The following is a 20,386-nucleotide window of genomic DNA, read 5'->3' as shown; positions in this document are numbered from 1 at the left end:
AGGACAGAGAAAGCTGCCGGGGTACCATGACAGTCCCCATCTATGTAATTAACATGCAACCAACACAGCGCCCCGGTTCCACAGGGACCATTCCCGCCAGCCCCGCCGGCCTGCTAGGAAGGATTCAGAAATCACTTACGTGGTGGAAACTGCTGCTGTTCTCCCTGCAAGGATTCTGCCTGTAAATGCTCTGCTGGAGTGAAGGCAGGCTGGCTGGTTAAGACTGGTTACCTAGGTGATGTATTCCAGGGCTGTGGGAAGAATTCGGAAGCGTCAAGGAGCCAGCCTGGCACTTTAAGAGCACAGCTGCTCACAGCCCCTGCTGGCTCCCTGCCAGCTGAGGACCTGAAGCATGAGGCCTGTGAGAGCCCCAAACAGCTGTCGCTCCCAGGTGTGACTGGGCTCCTGCATCATTCAGGGGCAGGTACAGGGACCCCAGGGCTGGATGCTACCTTCCTGCCCTTCCCTGCAGGGTTCTGGTAGCTCTGACTGACGACTGGGCAGCTCCCACCGGGTACAAAGCACCACCCTCATCCCTCTGCACCCCTGGCACAGGCAAATGCAGCCTGCCCTTTCCTGGACAGGGCTGGGCAGGAGCTGGGCTGCGGCACTGCAGGGCCTGAATGACAGTTCTGTGCACCCGCTGAGCCTGGGTCCAGGGAGGTTGCGGGTGGCAACATGCTTCCAGAGGGTGGCAACATGAGCCCTCACTGCCCGGCAGCACCAATCCGGGGCCTTCACTGTGCCCTCTGGCCCTTTGTGATTATGCTGCTCCATGGTCCCCTTCTCTTCCTCCGACCTCGCAAAGGGCCTCAGCACAGGCGCAGCCCCGCTCACTGGTTGCTGGTAGCTGAGTGCACAATCCACTGCCTTGCTGAACTGGGGTCCTGCTGCAGCGCAGCTCCCCAGGGAGCTGACTGTGCACCTGGGGCCCACAAAGATGGGCCTCGTTGGTCCTGGGATGAAGGGATTGACCCTGCTGTGTGACTGGGGCCAGGGCATACAGCTCTGTCTCTTCCCAGCGCGCTTTATTCCTTTATTCCCGGGGCTCAGAAGAAAATTGAACCTATGCCAGAAATAAGGCAAATGAAGCCCCCTGGGGCTCTCAATCAGGGGCTGAACTGAGGGCTGCAGAGCAGCCAGACTTCCCTGGAAGCAGTGGTTGGGGCCAGACTTGGCAACCTTAACAATGTTTTTAACATAATTCTTTGGGGGGAATTTCCTAGATTTGTAAAATAAAACTAAACTGAACCCCCCAAGAAATTCCATCATGTGTGATGGCCCCATCCCCCTCTCACTGCCCCTCCCTGTGCCACCCAAGGGGTTCACACCCAGCTCTTCATCACCCCAGCACACACTGCTACCTCTTGAGCCAAAGCAGTACCCCTGCTCACTGCTCAGGGTGGAAGCAAGGCAGAGAGCAGGGCTGGAAGGGCTTCCAAACCTCAGCAGAGCTCACTGAATGGATGCTGCTAACCTTAGCGACATCTAGCTAGCAATATGTCTGACAATGCTTAGATGGAGTGGCTCATTAAAATGCGTGCTTTAGCTCAGCCATGAGTGCTTGGATGGGATGCAGGTGTCCAAGGGTGGGGCCTTCTGGCCTGTCCTAGCGAGGAGGTGAGACTAAGGATATGTCTTCACTGCAACTAGACACCCATGGCTAGCCCTTCCAGCTGACTCTGGCTCATGGGGCTTGGGCTGTTTAATTGTGGTGTAGCTATTTGGGCTTGGGCTGCAGCCTGAACTCTGGGACCTTCCCACCTCACAGGGTCCTAGAGCCTGGGCTCCACCTCGAGCCAGAACATCTGCATCACAGCTACACAACCCCTTAGCCTGAGCCCCGCAAGCCTGAGTAAGCTGTCACGGGCCAGCCATGGGTGTGTAATTGCAGTGTAGATGTACCCTGAGTGATCAGAATGGATCCTTCTGGCCTTAGCGTCTATGAATCTCTCCTTTGCCTATCATGCACTAGACCATTTTCTCTCCACCTTAGTACTTTCTCTCCACCTTCATCTCCCCACCTCTGACCTGTCACCCCCACGCACTAACACCCCCCAAAACATGCACTGTGAGTGTCCAGTTATAAATGTTTTTAATTCAGATTCCTTAGCCCTGTCTGATTTGATCTGACCCAAGTGCTGCCCATCTCTGAAACAGAATGGAACCAGCTCAACCATGAACCCTAAAATGACCCTCTCTTAGGGAGTCATTCTGGATGGATGGTGCAAGACACAGCAAGGCACCTCTAGGCATAGCATGCTAGGAGACTTTTCCGTACAGTGGAAAATGTGTCATAATGCCACACAGCACAAGCTCAAAAATGCTGAGCATGAGCCACAGCACACACTTGAGACGTAAGAAGTACAAGAACATGGCACTATGCGCCATGGCTACCGCACTTCCATGATTCACTCCGGTGACAAACCATGAGCAGAGATCACTGTGCCATATGGGATATGTAGTCTGGCTGGGGAGCCTAGCCCGCAGAAGAGAATGCAGGAACTACAACTCCCATGACCCACTACAGTGGGATTTGCAAATAAAAACATGGGCATTCATTTTTTTGCTGAAAAGCTAAGATTTCCCATGTTGTTTGCAGGGTTGATGTAGCTATGTTGGTCCCACCATATGAGAGACAAATATTTTCCATGAGCAATTTTGACAAACAGGTTTTTTTTTTTCATTTTTGTCAAAATGTTCTGCTAAACAACATCCATTTTCCAACCAGCGGGTACTGGACAAAGTAGCCAGGGGATGAACTATGTGGTTGGTCCCTTTGGGGGGTTCTTAACAAGGAGACTGTGAAAAAACATCTTTTCTCATCTTCCCAGTGCATCCCAGCTCATCTTCTCCTGCTTCATCTTCCCTGACTCCGGACAGAAGGAGCAATAGGCTAGAGGACTTTCTTCCAGAGAGGAATGCCATCAGGCCTTGCTCTTCTTCAAGGAACTTGGTTTTTCACCTGTGAACTGTAAGAGTCATCATATGATCATGGCATCCAGTTCGCACCCACTGGGGAACCGTAAGTGCCAGCACTGCAGAGACACTGAGAGCCTGTTCTGCCTCCCTTCCCTTGGGTTACTTTCTGCCCCCCACCTTCCTTCCTCCCAGCCTCTCTCTCACTCTCTTGCCTTTTCAGCATCTCCTGAAATCAACTGCACTGCATCAGCACAGCCAGCTGAGAGGACCACACTCCTACCCTGTCTTAAAAAAACCCAGAAAACCAACCCAAGAACATCCCTGGTTGGAACACGAATCAGGGTCAAAGCAGTAGGTGTCTTAGCTGACCCAGCAGCCAGAGTGTCCATGTATAACAGCCCAGGACTCCAACAACATCCCCGGAAGCCCTGCTGCCCCTACTTCTCTATCCTGTATCTCTTCCACCTTGTGTCAGTCTGGGTGTAGAAACAAGAGACATCAGGACTGGCAGGAAAATTAACTCTTTCCTGTTCATCACAAAAAGTTGTTAATAACATAAAAACCTTTAATATTTTGCCTCCAAAAATAAAACAAAGTGATTATGCAAAACAAATTTCATTAAAACCTATTCATGATTTTTTATTCTATTTCAGTATAAAAGCCTCTTTTAATTTCTTATGTTTAATCAATAAACTTTCAACTTTAAAATAAATGCTATTTTTTTTAAAACCAAGACCTCCTGTAGTGAGGCAGAGTGGCCTCCATCTGAGCCTGACAGGGAGGGACCATGCCACTTCCCCTGATGGGTAGAGCCAAACCAGCCCTGCCCCCTATGCGAAAGCAGAGGGGCATGGCAAGAAGTATAAAAGGCAGGCCCTGCAGCTCAGTCGAGTTGGAGCCTGGGAAGAAAGTAGACATCTCTAGCCTGCTGCAGAACTCTGGGGACAAAATTGCGCTGTGCAACACTCTGCCCCCGGAGGAGACCGTCCATGGAGAGGAGTTGCCAGGACTGCCACCAGCAGTGTAGCCTAAGGAGATGGCAGACCCTTGGACTAAGGAGCCCTGATCCCAGATGGAAGTAGTCCAGGGAAACCAGGCTTCAGTCTGGTTGTGCTGCCAGAAAACGAGTCAGTGTGTTTTGGTGGGATCCCCGCTGACTCAGTGGTGGAACCATCTGCCGCTATTAGGGCCCTGGGCTGGGTCCTGGTGGAGTAGATATACACCTACACACACACACACACACACGAGCACACACAAATATATGCAAATACCTGCTTATATACACAGGCACATATGCCTGTGCCCACTCTCACACACCCAACATTGGGGCTGTTCAGGGCTATGTGTCTGTCTCAGACCTGTCCCTGTATGTGACCCTGAGAAGCCCCCAATGCCTGCTAGCAAGGGGGTTACAGGAATGCCCTGATCTCTGTCTGTATATGCTGGCTCACCACAGAATGTGGTTGAGGTCTCAAATGAAAGCTGGGGTCATGCTGGCCATTAATGTTGTGACAGGTATGTACAGATACTGTGTAACAAGTTATCTTCAGATACAGAACAAACAGGTTTCTGCCAGACAAAAGGTGTATATTCACCTGTCTTTCGATCAGCCATGTAAACTAAGCATTGTAAATTGGCACCATGGAGGTCCCTTTGCATACAGCATCAATGGGGGTTGTTTCTGAGACACTGATAACTCTGATACATATACATTCAAGATAATTTTCTTCTATGCCCGACCCAGCAGCTCCACTTGCTCCCATCACCCGCCCCACACGGAGGGGCAGCCAGATCAAATCTGAGTGAGTGGCATTGTGACCTGGCATATGGGGTCACAGCACCACTCAGGATTGGCCATCACACCACCTCCCACCCAAATCTGGTGGTCGCAGGCCCCCTGAAACATGGGCCTCGTGCAAGTGCACTGAATGTGGATTGGTTAATCCAGGCCAGAGTGCAGGAAATGTTGTACTTCAGCCGGGACAGAGGAGCTGTGGGGGTCTAAGCAGAATAGTCCTGCGACATCAGGAATTGTTGGGAAGTCAGGGGGTAGGTAGGTATCCAATGCCTACTGAATTTTTTTAGACACCCCAGCTTGGCCAAAAGCTCTAGACAGGGACGGTGAACCCCACAATCACAGCATAACACATGGACAAACCACAGGCAAAGGAAGCACAGAAATGGAGCTGATCCCAATACATGTTTCAAAAAATAACCCGCCTGACAGGAGTCCCTTTCTTGGGCTCCAAATGATTCAGGAGACGGCCCTGGTTTCTGCAACCAGCTTCATCATTTGTGAGGATTCCCCAGGAAGTTTCATCCAGTCACTTTCACCAGACAGTAACTGTTTGTAAACGGGTCACACTGAGTATCCCTCGTTTAGACTGCTGTCGTACAATTGGTTACCCAGCTCACGTGATATTGCATCTGCTTCCTCAATTCTGTTTGAAACAGGAGAAGAGCAACAACAACAAAAAATGAACTTTTGGTACAAATTCGGGGAACTTTCTGGATCTGAACTAAGTTCAGTATGTTTATTCGCAAAACTACATGCTCCGTTTATCACAGGCTAATTTAGTCTCCATTCTCCTCAGCGCTGTAATATTGGAGCATCTTCCAGTCATGCCGCAAGCAACAGGACTAGGAACCAGAATGGAAAGTAACATCCTGGGCGATATGATGAGAAAGCAACAAAAGGACAAATACCCGCATGTGGATCAGCACCATGTGTACGCTGGGGCTTCATGTCTAGGCAACAGGCTGGACGAGGGGGGCCAGGTTTGGATGCAATGGTGCACTGGGAGCTGACTAGTGAGACAACCCAGCAGGACACCAACCTCCCATTAGTCACACAGGGCAGTGGACGTTGTGATGCAAGAGGTCAGGCACTGGGAGAGTTTGTTGCATGGAAGCTTGATGTTACTTCAGACATTTCATTTGAAAATTGATCATTTCTAAAATGAAATAATTAATGCTGGAGTTGAAACAGCAGCCTGGTATTCATTGTGTCATTATGAATTTCAGACTGGAAAGTTCCATGTCATTGCAACGTAGGCCTCCCACATGCTCAAAGGTTAATGTTCTAAATGTTCTAATTGGAAGGACACTAGGTAAAGTTAATGATAAAGACAAACAAATGCACACTCTAAACTAAAGATGTCCCATGAGTAAACTACTGACAGGCCTTGGTTAGCTAAGGACAGGGGTTGCTAGCCAGCCTTTGATATTGAAATATGAGCATTCCATTCTGTTCCATCCATTTTTTTGTCCTTATCCAAACAGAGTCAGATCCAGATGCCCCCAGTCTGCAGGAACAATGAGAATGTACACTGCATACAATGGCTGAGACACAGAGAGGGAAAATTTGTTAAATAGGAGGAAAAAATAGGTGTGGGCTTAGAGGGACTAAGGAATTGTGAAAGGAACACTGGAAATGTTACCAGTCAAGGCGAGACAGTGGAGCGTGTGCTGAAATACATAGTGGTCTGGGTCTGCTGTGACTTTAGGCCAGATAAAGCTGGTGGTTGCTGTGGCTGGTTTGCAGCTGGCCCCTGGCTCTACACATGGGGAGGGAGGAGTGATCTGCAAAATCATAAAGGCCAGATTTTTTTCATATTTTCATTGCTCCACATTTTACACATTATGCCACTGGGCATATGAATGTTTAACCCATGATGTCTGGTTCCATTTGCACTGTGAAATCATCATTACGTTGATCACAATGCTGTGAAAGTGTAGCTGACGTTAAAGCGATTGCAGAAAGGGCTGTTGTCCGGTGCCAGTGAGTTCAGTAGCTCCTAGATGAGTTTGGAACTTTGGGTACTTTGGCTTGTCACGGGGCCTCTCCTTCCCGCACCCCCCTGCAGCATACAAGCGAGTGAAAAGGAGAGCATGTAAATTAACTAGAGAAGAACTGCGAGGTTTGGCTGAGTGACTTCTGATGTCACAAGCAATGACACTGCTTAAGAATGACCTGAACTATTGACCTAGCCCTGATTATAATCACAACAACCACATACAAGAATCATTAATAGATTGGCTTGGTTACAACAGACTATTGGGAATTGCTTACGCGCAAATGGCTTTTTAAAAAAAAATAAATTTTTCATTATATTTTTATTGAAATTTTTGTACAAAAACATTCTCTACATGGTTATTGACATGTCTTATTTATTGAAAGCCACATTTTTCCAGTAAACAACGTTATTTCAATAATCAGAGGGGTAGCCATGTTAGTCTGTATCCACAAAAACAACGAGGAGTCCGGTGACACCTTAAAGACTAACAGATTTATTTGGGCATAAGCTTTTGTGGGTAAAAAACCCACTTTGTCAGATGCATGGAGTGAAAATTACAGATACAGGCATAAATATTTGATAATTATGATATTTTATGATAATTTATGATAATATGATATTTATGCCTGTATCTGTAATTTTCACTCCATGCATCTGACAAAGTGGGTTTTTTTCCCATGAAAGCTTATGCCCAAATAAATCTTTTAGTCTTTAAGCTGCCACCAGACTCCTCGTTGTTTTTGTTATTTCAATAAATATTTTTATTTTAAAAAATTCACTACAATTTTGAAAAAACAAAGGCCAGCTCTGTTTCATAGAATCATAGAATATCAGGGTTGGAAGGGACCTCAGGAGGTCATCTAGTCCAACCCCCTTCTCAAAGCAGGACCAATTCCCAACTAAATCATCCCAGCCAGGGCTTTGTCAAGCTGACCTAAAACCTCTAGGAAGTGAAAGGATTCCCCCTTAAAACTCCCAAACCTCCTACAGGTAACAACTTCAGTGCTTCACCACTTTCTGACGTGGAAAAGTTTTTCCTAATAGTACACAACCTAAAAACTCCCCGCACTGGCAAACTTGAGACCATTACTCCTTTGTTCTGTCTCACGTATACTGAGAACATCTAGGTCCATCCTCTTTGTAACCCGATACTTTCAGGGTAGTTTTGCGAAGCAGGCTATATAATCCTCCCACATGTCTTCTCTTGTGTGCAGGAGCAAATAACGCCCAGTTCCCTGCGCCCTGACTCCTCATTAAGTCATGTGACTACCAGCCGGTCTAATCATTTGTTGTTGCCCTCCTGTCTGGACTCTTTGCGCGATTTTTCGCACATCACTTTTTGCTAGTGTGGGGCCCAACCCATAGAAACACAGTACTCTAGATTAGGCCTCACACATGTGTTCCGAACCATAGGGGAACGATCCACATCTCTTTGATCTGCTGCAATGCCCCTCCTTATACAGCCCAAGTGGCTGTTCACACTGTTTGACTCATATCCAGCTTCTCAGTCCAACTGTACACCCCCTCAGGTCCTTTCTTGCAGTAACCTCCGCCTAGCCATTCAGTCGCCCTAGTCTGTAAAGTGAATGGAAAATTGATGAAGCTGGGTTGCAGAAAACCGGCGGGGCCCTCTCGTGTTTCTCGAAAGTTCTACATTGTTGGAGCGCCACAATGGGACTGGACTGTAACTGGGGAATGTCTATGTTGAACATCTCAAGTTATCTGTTTGACTCCCAGTGTTCCTTCAGGCGTCGCTTAAATTTTTTTTTTTTTGAAAAGTCCCCTATGCTTATTGGCGGATCTAGCATTCCACCTTTCATTTATCCCTATGTTTGGCTTCCCCTTGCCTGTGGGTTTCTGCTAACCCAATTAGTCTTACATCGCTTCCTCCCAGTTTAGCTAGGTTGTCATCGCAAACTTCTGGCTTGAGTGGGAGTTTGTCCAGGGGGTCCTATACCCAGCCCACGTTCTCCCTTCTGGCAGTCTATCATAATTAGGCTAATGTGTAATGGACCAATAAGCTGGCTGAACAAAAGGTGGTGTCCTACACCAACAAAAGAGACCTTCGAACCCCTTGGGCACTACCGGCGTAGTGCTGAACAATCTGGGATTAGACCAGAACCCACTACTCAACCCTCCGGCACGTGACCCTTTCCCAACAATCCTGATGTCGGCGTGTACATCACTTACCCTGTTGGAGGACTATCCTTCTGCTTGAGACACCCTCAACTCTACAGGCCAGACTTCAGTGATCTCCACCTCCTCATAGTGTCCCCCGGCCTGATTCCAATTATCCGCCCATACTTCCATCTGTTCACACTCATCGCCTGATACGTGGCTGTGGGGCATTTGTGGACATCGAGGCAGTATCGCAGCTTGATAGAATGTCTGCAGGTGCATGGCTCTGATGTGTGGCTGATGTGAATTGAGATCGTCTATCGCTGGTGTTCTTGCACTTGTATCATGGGTTGAGCGCGTCTGCGAATGGCTTTGTTGCCAAGTTATGGTGCCTCTGGTTTGTGTTTGTGTTTTGTGTACTGGCATCGTGTCGTTGCTGCTCGAGTATCTCTTTGCGTCTCGTTGTGGGCGGCGCTATCCTGATAAGTGAGAATGGCTTGTCCTCCAAATCTGTTAGATGAGTGGTCATCTCAGGATAGGTTGTAGATCCCTTTATTGGATAGCCAGCGTGACGTAGTTTGTTGTCGGGGTTAGGATTCCGGTGCGTTCTTGTTAATCTTCTCATTTGTTGGGCCTGGCCTGGTGTCAGGTAGACATTCTCAGATGTTTCAATCCACCAGAGCTTGAATGATCCTGATACTGAAGAGCTGGGAGAGTCTGCGCCATCAGCGAAATGATTCTTGAAAAGTCATGAGACAGGATTCCGAGATTGGAAATGGCATGTAGATGGGCGGTCCTATCTAGAACAGGGAAAATGTGCGTACACACAGGGAATACAGACCTAGTCAGCTGTCAATTTCTCCTCGTACGAGATAGTGGAGGTCAAATGATTGGCATCAGCGTGTTGCTAACCACCTCTGGTAGCTATAGCGATTAAGTAACAGTCGCATCACTTGTCAAAAACAAATTTTGTGTCAACATTATGGCTTTTCTTTTTTCGCTTTGACGGTAAAGCCATTGTGAGGTGGGAGGAGTTGGTAGATGTGTTATCTTGACTTCGTAAGTGTGGTCGTGTCTCAATGCGCCTCTTATCCACATACGAGAATGCACTAGATAGAGCTACGTACAGGTGGATGCTAATCCTGGTAGGACCTGTTCCCAAGCGTAGTTGTCGTGGGTTCACGTTGCACTTGCTGGAAGGTCATAACGCGTTATGTGGGTACGCACGGGATCGAATTCTGGGTCCGGTTCTGTTCAAATATCTTCCATGATTTAGATAATAGGGTAGTCATCACTTATAAGTTTGTGGGACGTACCTAGCGTGGGAGGTTTGCCAGTAGCTTTTGTGAGAGGTAGTGATTCAAGAATGTTCCACATGTCTTGGAAAAATGTCTAATGATTGACTGCTATTAGGGGTGATTCAGCTCAGGTACAATTGGAGAGTACTCCCTTTTTTGGCACATTCCTCTGTGTGTCTAAATTCAACACCACTGAGAACATGAGCTGCTTTGGATGGGTACTGGCACGGGATTCGTGGTGCTTTGTGCGTCCACAAGCTATATGATCAACCAGTTATCTCCTCATAGAAGGCAATTAGGTTAGTCAGGCATGACTTGCCCTTGGTGAATCCATGCTGACTGTTCCTGATAACTTTCCTCTCCTCTAAGTGCTTCCTACCTAGTGGAATGGAAATAAATGTGAAATTTCAATATTTTTCATTACAAATGTTGTTTTCCAACCAGCTTTAATTACAGCCTATTTTCTTCAAAGGAAACTTATGGCTTGTGCCAGCAATGACTGTGTATCTGCTCCTGCAAAGACTTATGCATGTGTGTAACTTTACACACCACAAACCACGGGAGTTTCGTCACCGACTTCAGTGGGGCAGGACTTCACCCCATGAGCTGTCCTATTGAAATCAATGGGACTATCATAGAGTGTAAAATTAACTGCGTTCATAGATCTTTGTAGAATCTTGGCCTGGCTGTTCATCACAGATGGTGAATTTTTGCCTCTTTAGGGACTGTTAAAAAACAGCCCAAAAATAAGTCTTAAAGGGCCCTTTTTATTTAATTTTTACTCAGAAACTAATTAACAGATTCACTTGAGTAGCCTTAGAAAATGTAGTCTTTACTCTCCGATTATGTGCTGTGAATTTGGGGGAAATACACTGTATTTGTTGCACAAAATAAAGACAGTTATCTCCTGCTTCAAGTGCAAACCTCAATTCAACCTTAACTATGGAGCCACTTATGATGCCTCTAGAATAGATAAAAATACCAATAGCATTTCATAACTGCAACTCTTTTACAGTCATTCATCTCTCCAGAATGCAAAGTATTTTTAAATCCTCAAACGTTACGGCTGTTAGCAGCTAAATATAAATATTGAAATGTGCAGTAAACAGGAACTGGGATTTCTGTGCACATATTTATGCGCAGCTACCCTGGGGTCAGGTCGTGTTTGAAGTACGGTCACAGGCATATGATATTCTTTGATCAAGTTCTCAAGCTTTCAAGTTAATGCCTCTATCCCCTTTGGTTAGTGAAGCTCATAAAGTATTCATAGGGGCATCTTGTAACTAGAAAGATGGAATCCTGGCTGGGGAATGTAATTGACAATAAGTGATGCTCTCTATGTAGGAAGCCAGTGCAGAGCAATCAAACGGCGAGGTCATTGAACGCCCAACACGACATGTGCAACACGCAGCAAGGCAGGCCACAAAAGCAGAGACGTTGTTCATCTCAGCCTTAGATCCCAAACTAGGGCTCATTCCTGATGCTGAGCAGTCCCTGCTCAGCATGGCTAACAACCAGCTAAAACTGACTGCGTTGGTTCCGCCTGTGCCCCTTGAGAGGAGCTGGCAAATGAGCAAACTACCTGAAGGATTCTGTCTGGCCTGGGGATCCCAGATCATGTGCTAGCCAGGCCTATTTGCTGGCAGTCCATTCATTCAGCTCAGATGGATGACTATCAGGCCTTGTCTACACTTGCAAGTTGCAGCGCTGGTGAGGGGGTTACAGCGCTGCAACTTAGCAGGTGTCTACACTTAAAAGATCAGCCAGCGCTGCAACTCCCTGTTTGCAGCGCTGGCTGTACACCTGGGTCTGCTTCCAGTGTAGCGAGACGCAGGCTGGTGATGCACGTGCGGTCATCAGGTGTGGAACGTCACAGCGTTTTTTGGCCTCCAGGATTAGGATTATCCAGCTTCCGTTTTCAGCCCTCTGTCAAGGCTTAGCACCCACTGCCCTGGGCTCAGAGCTGGAGAGGAGGGAGAGCGGGGCTTGCCGGAGCTCGCGGCGGGAGAGCGGGCAAGCGGGGCTTGCCGGAGCTCGCCGGCGAGAGGGGGCTTGCGCAGCTCCGGCCGGGAGAGCGGGTTGCCGGAGTCCGGACGGGAGACGGGGAGACGGGCTTGCGGAGCTCGGCCGGAGAGCGGGGCTTGCCGCAGCTCCGCGGGAGAGCGGGAGAGGGGGCTTGCCGCAGCTCGCGGCCGGGAGACGGGGAGAGCGGCGGCTGCCGCAGCTCCGGCCGGGAGAGCGGGAGAGCGGGTTGGCCGGAGCTCCGGCCAGGAGAGGCGGAGGAGAGCGGGGCTTGCGGTCAGCCGGCCGGGAGAGCAGGTTGTCCGCAGCTCCGGTCGGGAGAGCCGGGGAAGGGGGCTTGCCAGCAGCTCCGGCTAGGAGGAGCGGGGCTTTGGCCAGCTCGCACGCCGGGAGAGCGGGGAAGAGCGGGGCTTGTCGGAGCTCGCGGCGGGAAGCGCGGGGCTTGCCGGAGCTCGGCCGGCGAGACGGGGAGAGCGGGGTTTGCGGAGCTCCGGCCAAGGACGCGGGGAGAGGGGTTGCCGCACTCCGGCCGGGAGAGCGGGAGAGCGGCGTTGCCGAGCCCAGCGGGAGAGCGGGGAGAGCGGGGCTTGCCAGCTCCGGCCGGAGATGGGGGCTTGCGGCCCTGGCTGGGAAGCGGGGAGAGCGGGGTTGCTGACAAAGCTCCGGCAGAAGAGCGGGAGAGGGGTTTTGACGGAGCTCCGCAGGAAGAGCGGGGCTTGCCGCAGCTCCGGCGGAGAGCGGGGCTTGCCGCAGCTCCGGCGGGAGAGGCCGGAGAGCGGGGCTTGCCGAGCTCACGGATGGGGCTCAAGTGGGGGTCGAGCGAGCTCTGGGCTCGAAGTGACCCGAGGACCCAGGCTGTAACTTTCTTGCCCGTGACACCAGGGTGCCTCAGTAGGCTGTGGTCACTCAGTCTCGCCCCAGGTGCCGTCCAGCTGGACTGTTGCAGGGGCGGCGGCTCTGAGGTTCACTCCAGCAGCCGAGGAGGCCGGGGGCTCCCCCAACTAAGCAGTGTGACTAACGGGGCTGACGCGCTGCAGCCCCACCCAGAGTGGAGCAGCCCCACGGCTTTCTCCATCCCAGTTGGGTTCGGGGGTGTTCCCAGCTAAGGGCGTGCCCCGGTGCTTGGCGCCGGCTGACAGTCCCTCTTTTTCTCAGCTGAGGCAACCCAAAGCGGAGCTGCCAGGGGGGCTGCGCAGGGCCTGGAGGTTGGAGGCTCGGTGGTCAGAGTCTTCAGTGCTCCAAGTGCCCCCAGCAAAACATGTCTTCAATTCCGCCCCTGGGGGAGGCATCAATCCCAAGACGAATGATGTTCCAACGTTTCTCTGCAATAGTGGTGTGTGCCAGTTTTTCCCTTGTGCGGATCGATAGCTAGTGTCAGGATAAGGTGCGCGACCCCTAGAGGGCAGGGGTGAGGCGACGTCTGGCCAAGAGAAACAGGACGACAGCCTGTAGCGGCAGGGTGGTAATGCGGGCCCTGCACTGCAGCGGATCAGCCAGACGTGCTGAGAACAGACCAGATGCCCTGCTGGCCAGGGAAAGAGAACAAAGCGGGGCAGCTGGAAGGGGTCAGTCTCCTGAGACTCCGGGGAAGGCCCTGGGCTTCTGCCGCCCACCCCAATGCACTTTGCTGAGTGTCCTGGTGGGCTAACAGCCTGTCCTAACGCTTTTCTGGATCAGTGGCCAATGGCTGCTCTGCTCCTGGGGGCCTGGGTGAATTTCCTCTGTGATTTTTCCCCATGCACCTGGTCTGCCTTAACCCCTGGCAGACAGGTACTGGACAAAGCCAGAAGGGGGGACCGCCGACCCCTCCCCACGAAGCCGTGTTCAAGATGTGTTCAGACATGGTAGACATGCAGCGCAGACACTACAGTGACGCTAGTCATCCCAAAAACTCAGCATTGTGCCCATGTTTCTCAAAACACCCTTCTCCAGCATCCTGTGTTACACAACTGCTCCAACACAGTACGTTCACCTCACAGCCTGAAACTACGCACGTTCCAAATTGCACTCAACACCCATCAACCATGCAGCATTTAATTCCCCAAGTGCAGGCTCGCAGGCAGTGCCCAAGTGCAGAGCCGGCAGTGCAGGAGCCTCAGGAAGAACATATTCAAACCTGTGAGTGTATGCTAAATCGTCCCCCCTTTCCCTGTTTTATGTATTGTAATTTTTTAATAAAGGACTTCTTGTCTTTATTCACTGTTTAATTATTACAGAAACGTAAATCTACTACCAAGTAAAATAGGAATGCAAATATGAAACCACTGAAGTAACTGCTGTGAGCAATGCTCTTAACCTGCAGTGAAGGCCAAATACTGTTTGGCTTCAGCCTAAAGTCTCTTTAGGCATCCTTATCTTAAAGCACTGTGCTGGCTTCTATTAGCCCTGCTCTCTGCCTGGCAAATTCAGCTCCAGGAAGTCTAACCGCGGAGGCCATTCGTCACGAAGGTTTCACTTCCTTACAAATATTATGGAGGACTACAGCACGCGGTTATAATGATGGATGCGCTTTCCAACACGTGTAGCCTTCCAGTAGAGACTTCTCCATCTCCCTTCAAACGGCAAAAGCACCTCCACAGTCATTCTGGCACCGGCCTCAGCCTGTAGTTGAAGCGTTTTGCTCCTGTCCAGCTTCCTGTATAGGTTTCATGAGCCAAGCAATTAACGGGTAGTGGGGTCTCAAGGATCACAATGGGCATTTCGACGTCCCCACTGTGATCTTACGGTCTGGAAAAAAGTCCTGCCTGCAGCTTCCTGCAACAGGCCACTGTTCGAAAGAGCGTGATCATGCACTTTCGGCATCCTGTGTAAATGTCAGTGAAACGCCCACGTGATCCAAACGAACGCGAGCAACCATTGAGAATACCCTTCCGATTAATGTAACTGGATGCGCAGGGGGTGGTGCGCGGATAAGGAATATGCGTTCTCGATTGGCCCCTACAGTTAGGGAAACCATTTGGGCAATAAGCCATCCAGACTGTCCTGGCAACATTCCCCAGATCACGGTTTCGTCTGAACAGGATGCGAATTAAAATGCCTCGCATCTTGCATCACCACATCCAACGGTGCGCTTTCCCCTCCAAACTGGTTGCGACCGAGGTAGCTGTCTGGAATTGCCAGCTTCCAGACTGTTCAATAGCCACCCGCTCTCCATGAAGGGCAGCTCTCAGTCTCGTGTCATGCGCCGAGGGTTGGGGCAGCCAGCACACAGTCCAGGAAAGTGGCTTTTCGCATCCTACAAGTTCTGCAGCCAGCTCGTCATCCTAGACTGCAGGACGATGTGATCCCACACTCAGTACTTGTTTCCCGAGGCCAAAGGCGCGTTCCAACGTGCAGAGCAACGCGTTACTCGCCACAAGCAATCTAGTGTAGCAGTGTCAGCAGCATCTAATTCATCATCTGAGTCTCAACTGTCACTTTGGAGCATAAGGAATAGATCAACTGCCAGACGGGATTGTGCTGGCAACATTCAGCAGCAACATCCTAAAGTCAGCTCGGGCTCCATTCTTCTGAAATACAGCGCAGCAGAAAAATCACAATGGGCACCAAATCGCTGAAAAGGGAAGCGATGCACCACGGGTCGTTGGAACAGGAAGCGGAATGACCGCACCCTTTGTCCCCTTCCAAACCCCCAGCAGCAAATTGGGACGAGGTGCTCTGTGGGATAGCTGCCCAAATGCACCACTCCAAACAGCGCTGCAACTGGTGCAAGTGTGGACACACTGCAGCGCTGGTCGCTGTCAGTGTGGACACACTGCAGCGCTGGCCGTACACAGCTGTACGACCACAGCTGTAACGGCCAGCGCTGCAAAACTGTAAGTGTAGACAAGCCCTCAGGCTAACAGTCACTCAGGAATAGCTGGCTAGTCGCTTGCTGTGATTGCCCATCATTCCCTCTCTTGATGTCTAATTGGTTGCCTTGTCTCTGCTCCTGGGCTGGAAAACCAGGGCTTTTCAGCAAGAAAGCAATCCATAACAAAGAGCTGGCTGGGCCAAACCTCCAACACTGTCGATCCGCAGTTTCCTGTTGTTGGAATAATCAAGAATCTGTGCACCTCATCACACCCTCTCAAACCCTATTGCGCTCTATCCCACCCTCTGATACCATACACGATATCAGGCTGCTGCACTCCATCGCACTAGTTACACACCACTATGCTCTGTCACACCCCACCACACCATACTGCGCTTGACCAAAACACCTGCCTTCTTCGAAAATTCCTCCTCCATGGAAAATTTCATATTGCCAATGTTTTGTTGCTAAATGTGGAAGTGTGAAATTTTCCACAGGATGGAAATTCCAGCCCCTGCACAGGGCTAGCTGGGCACCAGGGGCTCTGTGTTCAGTTCCTATCTCTGACACTGACTTGCCACATGACCTTGAGCTTATCACCTGATCTCTCCATGCCTGGAGCTCCCCAGGGGTACATGAACCTGAACATGGTAGCTTACGCCGGAGTCCACCTCTTTGCAAATGCTGCCTGCAGCTACTGGCTCAGGTGAATTTAGCGGCAACATTTGGAATGGATCTAACAGTATCTCCATAAGGGGGAGAACCACTATTCTGAATCCAAACCCTCTAGTCCCTGACCCAGCTCTGGCTGAAAATCTCAAAAGCAGCTTGTTATGAGAGAAGGCCGAGGTGAGGTCATCTGCGTATAAGGAAATGTGCTGCTTCCTCAAATGCCAGCTATCCCCACCCTGCAGGAGCTCCCCTGCAAGGGGCACTTGTGCCCAGGAATTAACCCTGAGGTGTTGGAATGACAAGGCGAGATGGGAGGCAAGGGGGAGAGGGCTCTGTAGCCACATTAGGGTTAAATGTGATGATTCGACTTGGTGTCAGGGTTCAGTGGCGCCGGATGTCATGAACTTTTGCACACGATTTGTCCCAGCAGGCAGAAATATCACAGGACAGCTGCCTTGCAGCGCTCACAGCAGGGAGTACGTCAGCGTGAGAGCCGGGACACCAAGATTCCCTGCCCTAGTCTTCAGTCCTGCTGACTCACTGTGTGACCTTGGACAACAAGTCACTGAAGCCAAAGTTCTCAGTAGCATCCACTTTGTGCCTGGGTCGAGATACTGGGCTACAGGCCCAGAGACAGGGAACACTCCCCCTAGTGGCCACTGCTGAAAAGCTCCCTGCTTTGGAGAGCTGTAGCTGAGCAGCATCACGTACGGGCCAAACGTGATGTATTCCGGCCCATGCAGAGTCAGGGAGCTCTCTGGCCTGTGCTAGGCAGGAGCTCAGATTGGATGAGCAGAACTGTCCCCTCTGGCCTTACCATCTCCAACTCTGTGGCTTGTTGGATTCTAATGTCCATTTGAATGCGTGGTCCCATGGTGACGAGAGGCCCTCCCCAAGAATGTTAGATAATCCCCCCAAGACTGTCCATGTCAATCAGCAAAGCCATGCTCACATGGCGAGGGTGAGGGGAGAATGAGTAGAGGAAACAAAGAGAGGCCCTGACTGGTCATCAAATCCCGCCTCCACCGTCCCAGTCCATGCTATCACCTGGAGCAGCCATGCCCCATTAGCAACTGCCCAGTGCTGCAACCTTAACTCTGCCCCCTTGGGCAGCTGCATTATGAGATAGTCTGTAATTATATGATCACATGCTATTCTTTCCCTTTTGCCCCAGTTGCCTTCCGCTCCTATCTCCCCAGCACCTGCCCACCCCCACTCCTGCTACTATCCACTCCCCCAGGCGCCTGCCCCTCCCCTTCTACTCTGCTTCTGCCCTCTTTCCTCTCCTACACATCTTCTATCCCCCACATCCCGATCCCCAGATCCTGCCCCTGGATCAGATTATTCCATGACAATGTGACCGTTGGCCCCTTTCAAACCTGTGCTCCATCTTGCCCTGCAGTGTGTGAACTGCTAACTGGACAGCCAGAAAAATCTACACCTCACTTCTTGTAAGATGAGAAATTGCTCTTCAAGAACAGATGCAAATTAATTGTGGAATAATTAATGGAAGCAAAACTGCATCTCCCTCCCATCTTCACATAACATAGCCAGGTGCCCAGGCCCAGCTCTGCTCTTAGAGCCAGGCAGCAGATCCCCAGGCCAGTGTCCTGTTCTGAGTGGGAGCTGTGCATGGGCGGGAGCTCCCTGTGCCCAGGCTGGTCTGACAGTCAGAATGGGCCCTTCCATTTCAGCTGGGGCGCTCTGAAGAGACAGCTGCCTCCTTGGGAGCCAGCCACTACCCTCCCCAGCTGGGAGATTTGCCTTGGACTGCTTTGTGCTGCACAGCTGACTCTGCAAAGGAGTGGTTGTGAGCGAAGGGGCAAGCAGCTGCTCAGGGTGTCAGGAAGGCAGGGCAGGGAGAATATCCATAGGGATCAGATTGGGCCCCTATGCAGAGCCCAGTCTACGGGGCAAAGTAGCAGGCCGGATCCTGCATGGTGCTATGTGCCTGTGAAGAGGCTTCTGCACCTTCAGCCCCCATGCCCTTCCTGGGAGCAAAGGGAGCTCAGCGCACACAGATCAGGGCCTGTAATCAGCTCCTGGACTCTGGACAGTCTGCACAGGCCTCAGCACCATAAAAGGCAGGAAGTGGCCACAGCACATCAGCCCCAGCCACAGGAGTTCTCTGCCCATGCTGCTGTAGGGAAAACAGACATGACCTGGTAAGATCCTTCCCTTGCTTACTAGGTGGCATCCGGGTCTGGGGGCCCTTGGCCTCATGAGCCATAATTCCCCCATGACCATAGCAGCCTCCCCACCCCCTCAAGTACTCAGAAATCACAAGCCAGACTCCAAAATCAGGAGATTTATTTGTTAATGATGAAATCAGGGGGGTTGGAGTCTCCTCCTTGTTGACCCCCTGCCCTCCACCCCAGTGTGAGTGATGGTCACAACATCGCCAGTTCCCCCTGTGCAGCGGAGGATGCGATCTCGGCCCCTCACCTGAGATCAACTGACACCCAGTGGGGTACAGCCCTGTGGATGGTGTCAGGGTGTCCCTGAGTCCAGCTGTGCCCAGGCCTGCCCAGCCGCCAGCCCCACCTTAATTCAGTGCCTTCCCCCCCAGCCCCACTAGAGTTAATCCAGGGCCTCCCAGCCCCACTCCTGCCTTGCCTGTAGCCCTGCTTAGAGCTGGGTTCCACAATGGGGTGGTTCCGTGCCTGGGTGACAGCAGTCCTCCCACGAGCCCACCCCATGACCCCTGCAGCCAGCCCTATCTTGCAGGAGCTCACACAGGATGATCAGAATGGGCTCTTCTGGTCCTAACCTCTCTGGGTCTGTGACGCCAGACCCATGCTGGGACAGGGAAGTTGCTCCCTCAGGGGGCTTGGCTCTCCTGTGGAGGGAGGGGGCTCAGCCCAGGGAGCCAAGACCACTCACACTAGACTCCATGCCCCCATGCTGCCATGCCCCAGACCTGCCCCCCTGGGGAGGTGTCTCAGTCTGTGGAGGGAAGATGGGATGAGCCGATACTGACAGCTGAGCAGCACTTAGTTACCTGCCAATTTCTGGAGCTGCTGGTGCCCGGTGTCCTGGAGATTCAGAGCCTCTATTGCTGTGTCACCATCCCTCCCCCCAGGCTCAGTCCCATGCAGCATTTGGGGCCAGGCTCAGTGGGAATGTGCATCTCTGCCCACCCCCAACCCTCCCCACCCCCAGCCCCAGCAGGGGACAGCATGGTCTGCCTGCCCTGATGGCACATGGACAGGCAGTTGCCCTGGTGGTAATTGGAGAGGGGCCCTGAACTGGGGGTACTTTGCTGCTTGGACCCATCTCCCTAACAGTGTGAGAGTCATTAGCACCTGGCCAGATGAGTGTCCCTGAATCTGCAAGGCAACCAGTGGCGAGGTGCTGGCAAGCGCTATTTGCCATCCAACGTCCCTGTCTGGCAGCCGGGCTATGCAGCCATTGGCAGGCCCTGCAGCCATTCCTACAGCAGAGACAGGAGCTGCATACCTGAGCCGTGGGCGTGCCTCCACCCTTACCCAGCCAGTTGCTTTAGCACTTTGATCTGGTGACTGGCGTCCCATTGCGTCTGCAGTTACAAAGGGCAGGTGTGAGCACACACACAGCCATGCCCATGGCAAAGGCTTCCTCTCCCCTCTTTCAGACAGAAAGCTCTCATTAGAAACACTGCCACCTCCCATGGCATGGAGCTCATGGCCAGAGTGTCCCTCAGCCTCTGGACTCCCTCTGTCAAGCTGTTGGGTGGCCCAGAGCCTTTAGCAGCAGCAGCAATGTGATCTCTTGCCAGCCATGTG

The 20,386-nt window shown here is 51.3% G+C and overlaps 1 protein-coding gene across 2 annotated transcripts in view; it reads right to left on the bottom strand.

Annotated features, from left to right (window-relative positions):
- The window catches only part of CALY (calcyon neuron specific vesicular protein), a 32,957-nt gene extending 32,550 nt beyond the window's left edge, over window positions 1-407 (bottom strand). For both annotated transcript variants that reach the window (XM_032796447.2, XM_032796448.2), the window contains exon 1: window positions 140-407. The gene's annotated coding sequence lies outside the window, so the exon portion shown is untranslated. The remainder of the gene's footprint in view (window positions 1-139) is intronic.
- Window positions 408-20,386: the final 19,979 nt, after the last annotated feature.

The sequence above is a fragment of the Chelonoidis abingdonii genome, chromosome 15, assembly GCF_003597395.2.
Source record: "Chelonoidis abingdonii isolate Lonesome George chromosome 15, CheloAbing_2.0, whole genome shotgun sequence".
Classification (NCBI taxonomy): Eukaryota; Metazoa; Chordata; order Testudines; family Testudinidae; genus Chelonoidis; species Chelonoidis abingdonii.
Note: the sequence above shows the minus strand (reverse complement) of the source record. Positions and strands in the feature narration are given on the sequence as shown.